Source organism: Papio anubis, chromosome 6 (assembly GCF_008728515.1).
Source record: "Papio anubis isolate 15944 chromosome 6, Panubis1.0, whole genome shotgun sequence".
In the NCBI taxonomy this organism is placed as follows: Eukaryota; Metazoa; Chordata; class Mammalia; order Primates; family Cercopithecidae; genus Papio; species Papio anubis.
Window position 1 is genome coordinate 63,533,592 of NC_044981.1, and position 15,855 is coordinate 63,549,446.

Genomic DNA, 15,855 nt, shown 5'->3' on the forward strand with positions numbered 1-15,855 from the left:
GACAAAGTTTCCTGGGAAAATCTACATATGTACATTAAGATGTATAAGAATAATTCTAATTATTAATAAGAGACAAAAAAAGAAAAAGAAAGAAGGTGGAAGGAAGGAGAAAGAAAGGAAAAGGGGGAAATAATAAAAAAGGAGAAAAATTTAAAAAAGATTTTTGAAAGACAAATAAAAATAAGTAACCAATTATTGAGTTGCATACTTACCCTTAAATATTTTGTAGGTTGTCCAATAATTTGTAGATTGTCCATGAATGCTTCAAAAAGTATCCATAATCATAATAATTATAATCATGATCATATGTGCATCAAAACCAGACCATGAGAAAGTAAATTTGAGTAGTAAGTTGGCCTATAGTATTACCAAATATTTCTTGAAATCAGGGAGTGCGTTGTTTGCCATGCTCTAAGCCTCGTCATGAGAAAATAAAAATAATTTACCCCAGTGGTGCTTACATATCTCAAATCTTTATTTTCAGCCTTAAATTCATTGACTCTACTAATTTTCAATTATTTTTATGGAGCCACACTTTTACGTGAATTTTTATTTTTTGTCTTCTCACTGCTCTGGAGTTTGTCTCTTCCCTGAAAGTAGTTATAAGTGACTGACAGGTATGGAAATACTAGAAGAATTCCCACAGAATCATTTCTTTGTATAGAAAATACAATAAATGCCTATTTATACAGTATGGTTAAGAATTGGGATAGCTTGGTTAATTGCAGTTCTAGTTAGCCGAGGAATTGTATGGCCAGGGAGAATTAACAGATGGTTACAAAAGTATACTGTGTGCATTAAATCTATTCTGGGGCTTACTACTTTTTTGCATTCATTTTTAATATATTCATGAAAAGATTTCTTGATACTGTATAATTAAGCATCTACCATTCAGAAATTGTTTATGGAATAGAAAAGATGAAGCTTATACTTGATTGCATTTCTGAGAGTGTGTACTTTTTAAGATTTTTGTGTTTACTAAGGTGCCATGATAAATGACTTCTTACCCATAAAATGAATCAGTTGCTATTTTGTCTATTGGTCAAAGCTGCATTTTATTCAAAAGACCTGAGGTGGTGACATTCAGGATATGTCCACAGAAGCCACTTTCACTTATATTAATATTGTATAATTTACTTGCCAAATAATGTATCTAGCCATATCTATAATGAAGCTGTGGAAAAAATTCTTATGTCACTTTATTTCAGCAACAATTACAAGGAACTGCATGTCAAATACAATCAGCATTCTGAGAGGCTTTCATTTCATTATTTGGTTGTATAATACACACATCTGTAGAGTAATATTCAGTTACCTGGGGTCATTTTCATTCATGAGTATTTCACAGACCAGCCATCTGTAAATGCCTGGGGTCCTCAGAAACTCAAGTATAAACTGTTCATTAAAATTTCAATCATTTCACACCTAGTGGCACATACCATATGTTGGATATCCAGTGAAGAAATTGCATAATACTCTAAAATTTCAGTGTAGTCAGCTCTGGACAACCCTTTGAGCAGAAGCTAACCTGAGCTTCCTGCTCTCCTGAGATTAGGGAAAATGCAGCTGTGAGCCTATTCAGTTCCTCCTTTTGTAATGGAGAGGAAATACCACAATGTATTTTTTGTGGCAGATGAGAGCTGGAATCTCTTCAACAACTACATCTTTTCATAGTGTTGTGTAAAGTATGGTTAAGAGACGATTGGAGAACTACCACAATTCTGTATTTCTTTATTGAAAGTAGGACTTATTGTTTGGAATAATGGGATTACAGATCAGAGGATATCCATTTCTCAATCACAACAACCTAAAGGTAGACATAGACATTTTATAGCAGACTGAGGAGTATAATTCTGTGAAGAAATTTAGGCATGGATACTTCACATTTTCAAATGATGCATCAAAGCATAGGGATTCAAACATCTTTCTAATCTGTTACATAAGCATCTTTTCAGAACTGGTTTCCTCTGAATGAGTTATAATTTTTAATTCATTTTAGAATATTCGATAACACTGAAAAAGCCCTTTCACGAGACAAACGTTCACACTAACATATATTAGTAGCATTACTTCAATTTCAAGGGGTTCAAGGAACAACCAAATCTTTTCTATGTGTCCATAAACTTGGGATTAACAACCACCAAAAGGAAAAAGGAAGGTGTTGGCATCAAGCAGAAATTAAATCTATAATCACCCTTACAGGAGTTATGTGTAAAAAAGCTCCTAAGAGACTTTAACTCTCAAATAAGTTCTTATCCCCTTCCCCAATTTGAGATAGGACATTCCGGGGCCGTGTTTCTGAAACCCAGGGAAGAAACAGCCCTCACTTGAGCTTTGTGGGGAGTAAGATGCCTTATGTGCCCTTGAGACAGCTTGTTCCCCACACATACGGGAGGAGAAGGGGCCAGCTTATGTAATCACTTCTTAGGCATTTGCTTCATTTCCGAACTGAATTTACTCATACATGTTGAAGGAATTTAAAGTACTCTACTAAAATCTGCTAGAGAATATTCATTTAAAACTGTTTTATTCGGTGCCCAGAATTTTCTCTAGCACATGATTTAAAATTACTGATTTCTATTATTTGTAGGCACAGTATTTTGAACAGCAAGAAGATTATTAAGAATTTTACTGTAGGCCGGGCGCGGTGGCTCAAGCCTGTAATCCCAGCACTTTGGGAGGCCGAGACGGGCGGATCACGAGGTCGGGAGATCAAGACCATCCTGGCTAACACGGTGAAACCCCGTTTCTACTTAAAAAAATACAAAAAAAGTAGCTGGGCGAGGTGGCTGGCGCCTGTAGTCCCAGCTACTCGGGAGGCTGAGGCAGGAGAATGGCCTGAACCCGGGAGGCGGAGCTTGCAGTGAGCTGAGATCCGGCCACTGCACTCCAGCCTGGGCGACAGAGCAAGACTCCGTCTCAAAAAAAAAAAAAAAGAATTTTACTGTAATACTAAAAAATTACCAGAGATTATTTGACCAATGAAAAATTATAAAGAAGAATCTACTCTATAAAAATATCTGTGCAATGCATTTCACTGTATGCCCTATCTCCTAGTTACTACACAGGAGGGAAGAAAAGCTTCTTTAATGCATTGTCTTCCCCACCTTCCTCAACACAAAAAACACACATTTCACACACTCCACTGGGATTGCTTAACTGCAGGGAGAAAATTGCCATCCTAAAAAGAAACCCTGGCATATCCCTGGGCTGAGCCAACAAAGGTGGGGAAAAGAATGTTCCAATCTAATGTCTTTTTTACTCCAGGGAAGACCAGAGCAGTCACTCTGGACAGTCCATCCTGAATTGTGAATTTTCACAACTATTACTTCATTTGATCACCTCACTCTCTGTCCCTCTCCTCCAGAGCATTAAGGTATAACCCTACTGCCTGTCTGCGCCCAGAGCAGATGAGTCATATTATCATGGACTATTCTTTGTCTTCTCTACATTCCATCTTTTGAGGAACCACTTTATAATCACTTATTAGTAATCCTATGCAGTCTTGTGATTGTACTAGGACAAACTCACACTCCCTGCACATGAGTAAGCATGTGACCAAAACCTGGCCAATCCGAGTACACTATGACCAGAGGTCACTTGGTTATAGCAATTATTTCAGAGAAAGGTACGTGATTTAAGCTATGTTAACCAGAATTTCTCCCATAATTTTGTCACTATTGTGGGGAAAGTTTTTTGTTCAATGGGATCTCAAGATATATATATACACACACACACACACATATATATGTATATGTGTATGTATATATATGATATAAATTACAAGCCTGATCAATTTATCACCATAGAATAATAACTTGCTGGGAATGTGGCCAAGCAAAGGAAAACAGATTAAGATATGCTGAGAAAGAGACCTTATGGCATTGTTTGGAAATCTGGATCTAGCTGTTCTTAAAACAGAACCTCTCCCCCTCCCTTGCTGTATTAGTCAATTTTATTGAATAAATGAGTTTGCACTCACTCTTTGATACCTTTAACTAACAGAATTCCGACGATGCAGAAATTGGTACTGGCAAGTGGATTATTGCATGAGAGAGGAATTCAAATATGAATTTAGCTAGATCAAGGTAAGCAGTATGACAGAAATTATTTCTTATATTGGGAAGTTTATCAAACTCCTTATGTGATGGTAAAGAATATGGTTAAGTTTTTACCTGTTGTATCTTGAAAACCAGACAATGTAAATAAAGTATCTGGGAGCTTTAGGGCACATTAGAAGCCAGCAAGCAAGCAAACAAACAAACAAACATACAAAACAAAAACATCTGTTGCGATGCTACAGTTTATTGAATGCTTCCCGGAGCCTTTAGTAAGGTCCTAAGATCAACTTTGGCTTAAACTAACTTCCCTCAAAGCAGAGAGTAGCAGCCATTTCTCCCTAACAAAGGTGATATCCAAGATGTCAAAGTTGTCAAAATTTATATGACCAAGTCATACAGGCTGAAAAAACCAAATCATGTAAATATGACTCCAAGACAGTCAGTGAAAGCAAAGGCGCAAGGGGGTAGAGAAATCAGCAAATTTTTTATTAGAGTCCAGAAGCCAGACACCAAGAAGAAACTTTATCCTGCAAGGACAAGATTAGTGTGAGATAATTGAGGCAGTTATTTCAAGCACAAAATTTAAGGAGTCACTAAAAAACCTTGGTAATTAGGAAATATAATATTTAATGAAATAATTTTAAAAATAAAAAATGTAAAAATTCACACTGAACAAAACATCCACATTGTAAATCAAGACATGACTAAACTCAATCGTTGTTCACTTCCTGTCCAAAAAATTTTAAAAAAATAGTGGCCCTAGTATTAACAACCATGTACTCTAATGCAGCCAAAAATAAAGAACAGATTACTAGTCTCACTGCCCTAGGCAGAAACAGTGAAATGGGTTGCTAAGAAACAGAAACCACCAGAATGAAATTTAGATTAAGATGAGACTCATTGACCCTGGTTACCAGTCCAGAGAGGAAGCAGGTAGCAGTCAAACAAAAGTCGGCTGAGGGTTTAAGGGCATTATTTTGCCAGAGAAACTTCAATATTGGCAAATTTTCAATGCCTCAGACAATTAGCACATCAATGAGTTTACACAAAAAGGAAGTTGCCTACCAAAACAGTGCTGTTTCAGAAATGGAAATCCTCCAATAATCTCAGATGCAGCCATAGAGGAAAATGTCCAAGGCATGTCCTACAGAGGGCAGAGAGAGGCAGGATGGTCAAGACATTGACTCATCTGCCACTGAACCACTGCCACTGGTTTCGGTCCAGCAGAAGTAATATGTGCTCTAACTCAAAGGCCACTGTATGCTAGTTACTATTCTCTGTTTTTGTTTTTTTTTTTTTTTTATGTGAAAATGTTTATTCTAGTCTTAATTCTTAATTTTGGACTTGATATGTTGGGGCTTTTTAGATTCATCATGTAGCTGCAGATTACAAATTTACTTAGTGCAACATCTAATCTGAATAAGAGTGAGTTATGTCATCCAAAGATTCTAATCTTGGAACTGCATGTAGAAATTGAAAAAGACTTTGGGTTATCGATCTTTGGGGAGAGGGCAAATGCATTTTCAGTATTATGTTAAAGTAGTTGCATTAGGTTGGAACTGGTATTTTTTAACATACATGTATGAATAGAAAAATGTTTGTGGATTACTATGCGGTAAACCTAGTGAACGTTTATTTTTTTCCCTTTCATTGAGAATGAAGTGTCCTTCATTGTACAGTAATGGTCCTTAATTGCACAGTAATCTGACCCCAATCCAGGTGTTTTTGTGAGACCAACCTTGTCACTCTTTGTGTCTCCCCATTCTACTGCTCCCCAGTAGGACTGATCTTTGGATCCAAATCTGGACAATCAAAATATTCCCTTTCATTGCTGTATACTCATTTTTCCCAAATCTTTAGTATGAGCTCAGTTTCAGTTCCAATTACCAACCCATATTACATTATCTTTGATGTTCTTTGGTCTCCTCATGAGACAACTTACTGATTTGACACATTCAACTCTTAAACACAAAAACAAAAATAAACAAAAAAATTCCCCCCTCAAAACTAAGGATATGGGTCTTCTGGACTTATTCTATTTCAAGAAAATAAGTCTCCATGTTCACAGTCAATAGAAAGACAGTTTTCTACTTTAAAAAAAAAAAAAAAGAAGTTAATTGAGCAGGCTACAGAATAACCATACAAAGAAACAGAGGAAAACAGTCTCAATGATTTCTTGTGCATAACACAAATTGCTCTGTTGAGCAATTTTGAATACTTATTTTGTTTCAGAATCTATTTTTAAAATATATTTCATCATTTAATAGGAGGTGTTATAATCATTATTTTATAGATGGTAACAACGAAAGCATGAAGCATTTATGTTATTTGTTCATCATTGCATAACAATTAAATGGCAGAGTTGGAATTCAAAACCAGATGGCCTAGACACAGAGTCCAAGCACCTACTCCTTTCATAAGTGCTACTTATTCACAGTAGAGGTGAGAAAATCACTGTGGAATGGATGAGTGAACGGATTCAAACCTTTTTTAGGCCAGACTAAAGGCAAACAATATGCCTGGACTTAAAATGAATGAAGTTCTTAATAAAAGGACCTGATGCCATAGTGTAAGTCATGCTACACAGAGAGAAATGTTGTTTGCACCTAGAAGATCCCTATCCCCACAAGGGCGAGTGAGCACTAACCATGTTTATACAATCTCTACATCCATATCAAAGGGGTTGAATTACCTTTATTCCCTGTGCTACCCATTCTTCTTTCTTCCCATCCCCTACCCCAAATATGCACACAATTACTGCCCTCAGCACATTTAGGCAAATGTTCCCTCTGACCTACCTCTTCTAACATTTGCTATTTAAGAATATTCAACAATGTGCTTATTTTATAGACCTTGTTTTATTTTTTTTTTGTTACTTTCAGCATGAAAGCTACTCACCATAAGTGCTTTATTTTCACTGTGCTTCCAGCTAAATCCCGCACAGTAAAACAAATTAAGCAGATGGCAGACTTAAATGTTAAAGATTGGAAAAAAATGTATGAAGAAATTTTAGGATAAATTAGAATATAGGATAGAATATATTGAAGTGAGATGAATCAGAGGTTAAAGTCACAGAGAATTTTAAAGCACTTAGCTTCAGTGAAGATATATGCATGATTCAGGACAGGAACTGAAAGTGTCCTCCCATGACAAGTGTGCCTTCATAGTGCTTAACTCCCAAATTAGTCAAATGCCTTATGCGGCTTTCTTGCCTCATGAGGTCATGCACATTACCACTGCTATCTTTCTTTCTTTTCAGAGTAAAATGTTCACAGTCTCAATCATCATGGGGAAGGTTCAAAGGACAGAGGTTTATGTGGTTTAATATGAGTGATGCCTATGGAGAGTCCAGACAAAAAAGAAAATAAATTTTCATCTGCTGTCCATTACTAGTTTCTCTGAATTCTCCTATTAGGGAATATACATTCACTGTAAAACTTTGAGCTCTGTTAAAATGCAAATTTCCCTGGGAGCATTCAATCTCATGAGTCATTTTCAACTATGAGTAAATGAAATTAGCAGATCATTTCCTAAGAACAGGTTTGAGTAGAAAGGAGGAAGGAGGAAGCATAAGGCTGCCAAGGACCAGGATTAAGTCCTTAAGCTCAAGTTCCTAAGATAGGAGCATTCTAAAATCAAAATATGTCTCATCAAATATTATCCCAGAACTAGTATTGGTATTCATAAATTTAAAGATAAGTAGTATTGTTTTGAATGAATTTAAACAGAAAAGTTGTAAAAGCAAGGGAAAAACAAAGAAGCCAACATGTATTAAGTTTCTGTTATGTATTAGGGATTTTACTCTCTCCAGCCATCACAACTCTCTGTGATATTTTCATGAACCCCACTTTATATATGAGGACAGTGAGCCTCAGAAATGTTACTTAACTTGACAAAGGTTACACATCTGATAAACAGTATAGAGGAAAGATTCTGATTCCAATCTCTCTGTAAAGCTTGGGTTTTCCCCACACCAAATGGCAATGGCTTTCTGGTTTCAAATAACCTAACTGCATGGTAACATTTAAAAATCATTAGACAGGGAATGATAATTATATTCCAAAAAATAAAGGGACAAAACATACTAATACCAATACAATATAACTAATATCTTTGGCTGTGATCAGGAAGAGGTAATTAGAGAAAAATGGAAGAATTGTTAGAAGGGAAAGAGGACATACCCAATGGGACATAGAAGGCAACTTGAACTAACTTATAATTGCACCCAGCTGCCATTAGGATCCACTTCAATGCTCATGTAATTTCCATAGACCCAAGACTCACTTATTTCTGACACAGCATATTAATCTAAAGACAGAAAGTGTAGGGGTTGATTAAAGACCTTCAAAACTCTCTCAAGATAATTTAATGGTAAACGAAGAAAAAAAACATATATTCCAGTGAGACATTTTAAGAAAATATCAGCTAGAAGTATTTTATTTTTATTATGTTGAAATTCAGACATGTCATACCTAGTCTGTTTTATCTGTAGTTAAACTTTTGTGACATTCTATAAGCCAGAGCAAGTAGCAATATACAATTAGACTAGCCTCCTTTTGTGTCGTAGACTTTTGGTGGGACAAGAATCATTCTCTCCCAAGTATAAATGACAAAGAAAGTCTGCGTAGGCATGCTCAGACAAATGAAAAGTTATCTTTTAAGTGTTTATATCACAGAAAAAAGGCTCTAATAATTTATATTAACTGCAAAAATGCCTCCAGAAGATTAGAATAATAGAAAAGCATTTATAATATCCAGGAGGGAAGAGCCATATGAATAGAACTGAGACTATTTTCTTGGGAAGTTTGTAGAGGAACACATTTTAAACAAACTTATGAGAAAAATATAATTTCTTATTTTATGTGAAAATCTTTGAATAGCCAGTCATGGTTACAGAGAAACCATGTTTTCTATCTAGTGGTACAAATTAACATATGTATCATCTACAGAGCTTGAAGTCACAGGCTTCTAACACTTTCTTATTTTCTTATAGATTATGTATTCTTGATAGTAGCGATATGTTTTTGTTTGAAATACAATTAAACTTCTGAATTTTGTATTTAATGAAATATTAAGGTTTATAAACAAACTATTATCAGAAGGAACAGTAATTTTCCCTCAGGTACGTATAATGAGACATAATATTTTCAGAGCCAACTGAGAGGATAATTCTTTCTGTAAACAGTGCCCCGAATTTTTTTTTTATTTTCCTCTTTCCTCATTTCCTACTTCCCACACCCCCCCATTTGTAGGTAGGTACAAAAGTACTCAGGATTACATGTAGAAGTGTTCAATTAGGACTCCCTATTTGAAAGTACACTGACTTTGTCAATTTACTGTGTTTCAGATAAATATGAGCGCATGAAGCAGCAGAGGCTGCTAAGCATGCTGAAGAATGGGCCCTTGTTCCTAAAGTCTTCCTCAGTACAGAGACACAAACAGGAGCAGGTGAGCTCAATTATTTGTGAATGGAGAATGGGTGTATGAACTGTTTTTTTTAATTATACTTTAAGTTCTAGGGTACATGTGCACAACGTGCAAGTTTGTTACATATGTATACACGTGCCATGTTGGTGTGCTGCACCCATTAACTCGTCATTTACATTAGGTATATCTCCTAATGCTATCCCTCCTCCCTCCCCCCTCCCCACAATAGGACCCGGTATGTGATGTTCCCCTTCCTGTGTCCAAGTGATCTCATTGTTCAATTCCCACCTATGAGTGAGAACATGCAGTATTTGGTTTTCTGTTCTTGCGATAGTTTGCTGAGAATGATGGTTTCTAGCTGCATCTATGTCCCTACAAAGAACACGAACTCATCCTTTTTTATGGCTGCATAGTATTCCATGGTGTATATGTGCCACATTTTCTTAATCCAGTCTGTTACTGATGGACATTTGGGTTGGTTCCAAGTCTTTGCTATTGTGAATAGTGCCACAATAAACATACGTGTGCATGTGTCTTTATTCCCTATTTAATAAATGGTGCTGGGAAAATTGGCTAGCCATATGTAGAAAGCTGAAACTGGATCCTTTATACGAAACTCCTTATACGAAAATTAATTCAAGATGGATTAGAGACTTAAATGTTAGACCTAAAACCATGAACTGTCTCTTTAAACTCTGCCAAAGACAACTAGCTAATATTATGTTACTAAAAACATAAAGGAAGTTTCACTCTACTAACAATACAAGTGCAGTAAAATACTTTATATGTTATAATTGCTCCATAAATTTTAGGCTCCCTCTGTTGATCATTTTTTTTTTTACCACTAGAACATAGAGAAAACAATGAAGGAACTTCTACTTTGAGCTTATCTGAGCCACAGAGAGGAACAAAGTGGTAAACAGAAATAACAGGAGAGTTTAGAAAAAAATCTATTGTTCTTTCATAATTAAATGTACTATGTATTTTTTAAATAAATAATTTTAGCTATTTTGAATCTATATCCTTTTCTTAAGGATAATAAAAAACTTTAACATATTTGAACCCCTCACTGAATACCTCACTCACTACCTTATCTGTCTTCCTTTTTTTGGTTAGGAAATTTAATTCTACATTGTTTATGTAAGACAAATGGTTTTCTGATGACCCCAATGTTTAATTACATTTAACAGTATTATTTGCTCACTACAGGTTTTATTATTTCTTTAAAAATCTACTCATTTCTCTATGTTTACAATTCTTATTGCTAAAATTCATCCCTTAAATACTATTTTTGTGATGATCTGTGAAACATGAATTGTCTTAGTCTTTGTCTAGAATTGCCTTAATTCCCCTAGTTCTTTGATGTTATTTAGGCGGGGCATAGAATTATAGGTGCCAGCTTCTGTGCTTCAGCATCATCTTCTGAATATATTGTTGTTAATAAGAAATGTTTTGCAAACTTAATTTTCATATTTTGAAGATGATAATACATCTTTTTTATAATTCTTAAACAATGTGTGAAGTTTCTCTATAATATATACTTGTCTCCAGTGTCATAATATTCTTCTACACAGAATGATCTACTGAAAATGCAATATAGTCAGTTACATTATGATATTGCTTAAAATCGTGCACTACCCCCAGTATCTATAGGATAAAATTCAAATTGCTCAGGACAGCCACAGTGGTTCATGCCAATTCCCATAGCCTTATCTCCAACCATTCTAGACCTCATACTTTATGTGCCAGACAGATAAAAATACTTCTCATTCACTGAACATACAAGCTGTTTTTAGGTTCTAAGCATTTATTTATTCTGTTCTGTCTACTAAAAAGTCTTCTTTCTCATTCTCAATTTTATTTTTAACTAATGGATTTTCATTGAATATATAAGCCTTTATTGAAACCTTATCTCTTCCAAGAAGCTTGACCTAACTCATCCAGTATGAGGTAACTGTGTTTCTTCTGTGCTCCCAAAATACTCCATTTATGTGAATGACTTTCCCAATGGATCTTAAGTTTCTTGGTATCAGGGGCTATGTCTTACACATTTCTAGCCCCTATCATATCATATACTACACCTTCACTTAGAATATGCTTAGTATATATTTGCTGAGTATTTAAAATAACTAAGGAAAAGAAGGTAGACAATATAATATGAATCTTACTATAATTCCATGGACCCATATATATTGTATTAACATTCGAACTCCAACTACTATCCTCTTTTTCTAATTAACTTACTCTAGAATACTCATAAGAATCTAAAGATTTGATAAGGTCAATAATTTAAAACTAGGAAAAGAAAACGAAGTTTCCTCTGTCCTCAGTTCTCATAGAGAAAAGTAGTATGTGAATGTACACATTGAAATTTCTTTATTTCTAGATATAGAAAAAAATTATTGTCTACAAAGAATTTAAAATACCTAGTACTATTGAAAATCTCAAAACCACAACAACGTAAAGAAACTTCTTAGGAGATTTATATATTATTTTTTATTATTTTTTAAATTTCTGGATTTAAGATAAATTCTCTAACTTCACCAGATTCAAAATATAATTCCCATGCAAGTATGTATGTGACTGAAATAAATTGGTAAGTGATACTTAATTGGTATAAAAATTGGCATTGCAAATTTCAAATAAAATAGCCATGTTGAATGTTCATGAGCGTTTTTGGCATTGTTTAGATGGGCACCAATGTATTCATGTTTTAAAGATCCAATAGTCATGGTTCTTACATTTCCATGATTAGGAAAATATGAGCATTGATTCTGGTCACTGTAGAACATAAAATCTCTCTCTTTTATATCTATTTCATTTATTCATTTGTTTATTCACTATTTGGCAAATAATAAGTGCCTACTAGGTCCTAAGTCAATGTTAGTCACTGTAAATACAATAGCAAGCCAAGGAGACAACAAGACTAATCCTTGGGTAGATAGCCTAGACACACAGGTGGATATGTCATTAAAATAGCATATAATGGTCTGAGGAGGAAAGTTAAGGGATTGTAAGAATGGTTCTTCAACAAGGGTTTACCCATTTAATATGGGCCTTGAGTTTCTATTTGGGTACATGGAATGCTCTCTTAGGACACTCCCACTTTCAACCTAGACCTGATCCTGAGATAAATCGAAGTCACATGGAGAAGCCATATGTGAGCACTCCGGTCAACAGTGCCGTGTGAGATCCTAGCCAACATCAACAGCCAACCCTGTGAATAAGCCATCTTAGAAAAACAGCCCCACTGGGACGGCAACTTGCAGTCACAGAAAGTCCCCAGGTGAGAACTTCCCAGCTGAATCTAGTTAATCCAAAGAAGCATGAAAGATCTTAAGTAATTATAAGTCATCCTGCCAATTCTTTCCTAAAACGTTGGTACATATTTGTTTTACATAGGAAAACAAATCTTAGACTAACGTTTTTGTTGTGGCGACAAAATAGCTGTTTGCTAACTCCCACTCACGACACTTACTTCTTAGAGAATCATCTCTCTTATGTTCTAACAAAAATAGTTTCCACTTGGTATTGAGACATTTAATAAACAGAGTCTATTTCTTCCAATCATGAGAAGGTTTTGTTCTCTCTAGGAGAGAGAAGGGTTTTATATGTCCTATCTCATGCGAATTATTATATATGTAAATATAATATATATTTATTATATATTATACAATATATATAAAATATATATTATATATAACTATATATATAAAATTTCATTAGCGTTTTGATAATTCAAATATTAACTCATGCCCAGCGCAAAAAAAAAGGAAAAATAATTAACCCTACCATAAATACTATCTTATCAAGATACAAGTATTAAAAATTGTCTGGGCGCCGTGGCTCACGCCTGTAATCCCAGCATTTTGGGAGGCCGAGGCAGGCGGATCACAAGGTCAGAGACGGTGAAACCACGTCTCTACTAAAAATACAAAAAAAAAAAAAAAAATTAGCCGGGCATGGTGACGGGCGCCTGTAGTCCCAGCTACTCCGGAGGCTGAGGCAGGAGAATGACGTAACCCAGGAGGCAGAGCTTGCAGTGAGCCGAGATCGCGCCACTGCACTCCAGCCTGAGCGACAGACCAAGACTCCGTCTCAAAAAAAAAAAAAAAAAAGAAAATTGGTATATCTCCCTTTACTTACATATATGCAATACTTTTTTACAAGGCATTATACTATAGTGTTTTGTAGCCTGCTTTATCCACCTTGAAATATGTCACAAAGTTTTATTATCCCATTTTTTTTTTTACCTCTTCCATAATATCATTTCCTTGCTGTAGAATTGTTGATTAAGCCAATTTATATTCTTAGACATTTAGTTACTTCTGAAGGTCCATATTTGTAATGTCTTGTTCTATACTGGTAAATAATCTTACATGTCTTATAGTATTATATGAAATGATCATTTTCCTACATCTTCACAACAATTTCTGCAGTATTTTAAATTATTTATGTTTGACACCTCTTAATGTGATTATTGGCCATTTTAATTTAAAGATTTCTCCATGTCCTTGGTCATTATTTCCATAGGAATGTCTTTGTCTGGATAATTATTAAAGTTCTAAAAAAAATGTAGCTTTATGTCATAGACTCTTCTTTTTTTTTTTTATTTTTTTACAATGTTTGACATTGTTATTTGATTTTGGTCACTTTTGACATACATAGTTGTTTAATTTAATTCTAAATAGTCAAACATATTCATCCTTCACTTAGCTTTATTAATTTTACCTGTAAAGCCAGTTTTAGTTATCTGAATTATAATTATTTTGATGGAACTGATGTTGATATAGACGATTATAAAAGTATTAACCTTATGTATCCAGGGAACAAAGATTTTCCATATTTTGAACAGAATCCTATCCCTTCATATCCAAAAACATTCAAGTTTTTAATTTATAGTGTTATACAAATCCCCTTTTCAAGCCTTCATTGAAGTCTTGAAAAAATATACACTTTCTATTTTTGCTTGTCCTATTTGCATTGAACACTGGTAAGTTATTCTTTATTTCTACATTTACTGCTACTATATCCTGTATTAATTCATCCCAAAATATGGATAATAATCCTTGCCTTCACTTGCCAAACAGTATTTTAAAAGACTGCATATTTAAAGAAACATTGGTGAAATAGTACAGGGATATTTATTATTTGATATCATTTACCCCATTGTTTATTGGTTTGTGTTATTTCTCTGGGAAATACTATGAGAGCTGTCTCCCTTTGGAGCTCATGGTTGACACAATGTGATTAGAGAATCCTCCCTGAAGAGATAAAAATCTGCCCACTCCCTCCCTCTTGTTTTCCCTCTTTCTCCTATGTTTGGAGATTCACTCACACTCCCTGCTTTTAAAGGATGCCCGAGATTAGTATATCTCTGAATCAAACTCTGAAAAGATTTTGCCCGATCTTCAATGAAGACCATTTATGCATAATGTTAAAGGCATATTTACACATTCAGTAGGTATTTTTGGTCGCAAACAGCAGAAACAAAAATTTCAAACTAGGTTTGATTTTAAAAAAAAGTAATGTAGGCCGGGCGCGGTGGCTCAAGCCTGTAATCCCAGCACTTTGGGAGGCCGAGACGGGTGGATCACGAGGTCAGGAGATCGAGACCACCCTGGCTAACACGGTGAAACCCCGTCTCTACTAAAAAAAATACAAAAAACTAGCCGGGCGAGGTGGCGGGCGCCTGTAGTCCCAGCTACTCGGGAGGCTGAGACAGGAGAATGGCGGGAACCCGGGAGGCGGAGCTTGCAGTGAGCTGAGATCCGGCCACAGCACTCCAGCCTGGGCAACAGCGTGAGACTCCGTCTCAAAAAAAAAAAAAAAAAAAGTAATGTATACTAAAGCTCATGTAACTATGGGAAAAGCAGAAATCTCTGGAACAATTGGACCTAGGGATTGGAACACTGCTAAGATTCTCATTCTGCCTTCTCCTCCTTTCCCAACACATGCAGACCCCCTTATTTCTCTGCTTTCTAACATGTTGGCTGCGATTCTTCTTACTGTGGAGCAGCCCCTTCTACATAGCAGTCATAAAGCTACCACATCCTATGCTTCCCACATCAAACTTTTACCACCAGAGAGGGAAGAAGACAGATTTCTAAAGCTCAATTTGACTCACTTCTCTACAGTGTTAAAATGACTATTTTGTTTCCACTTAGCAACCATATGCTTAGAAATATGAGGTAAACACCTTGATTGCTAAATAAACACATGGCAAATATAAACACACACACACACACGCACACACACACGCGCACACACATACATAATACTTGAATCAAACAGAGGGAAAAGTCTAAAAAATTCTAGGATTCAAAGCTTCCAACTCTTATTTTCTAAACATATAAGCAACTTCTTC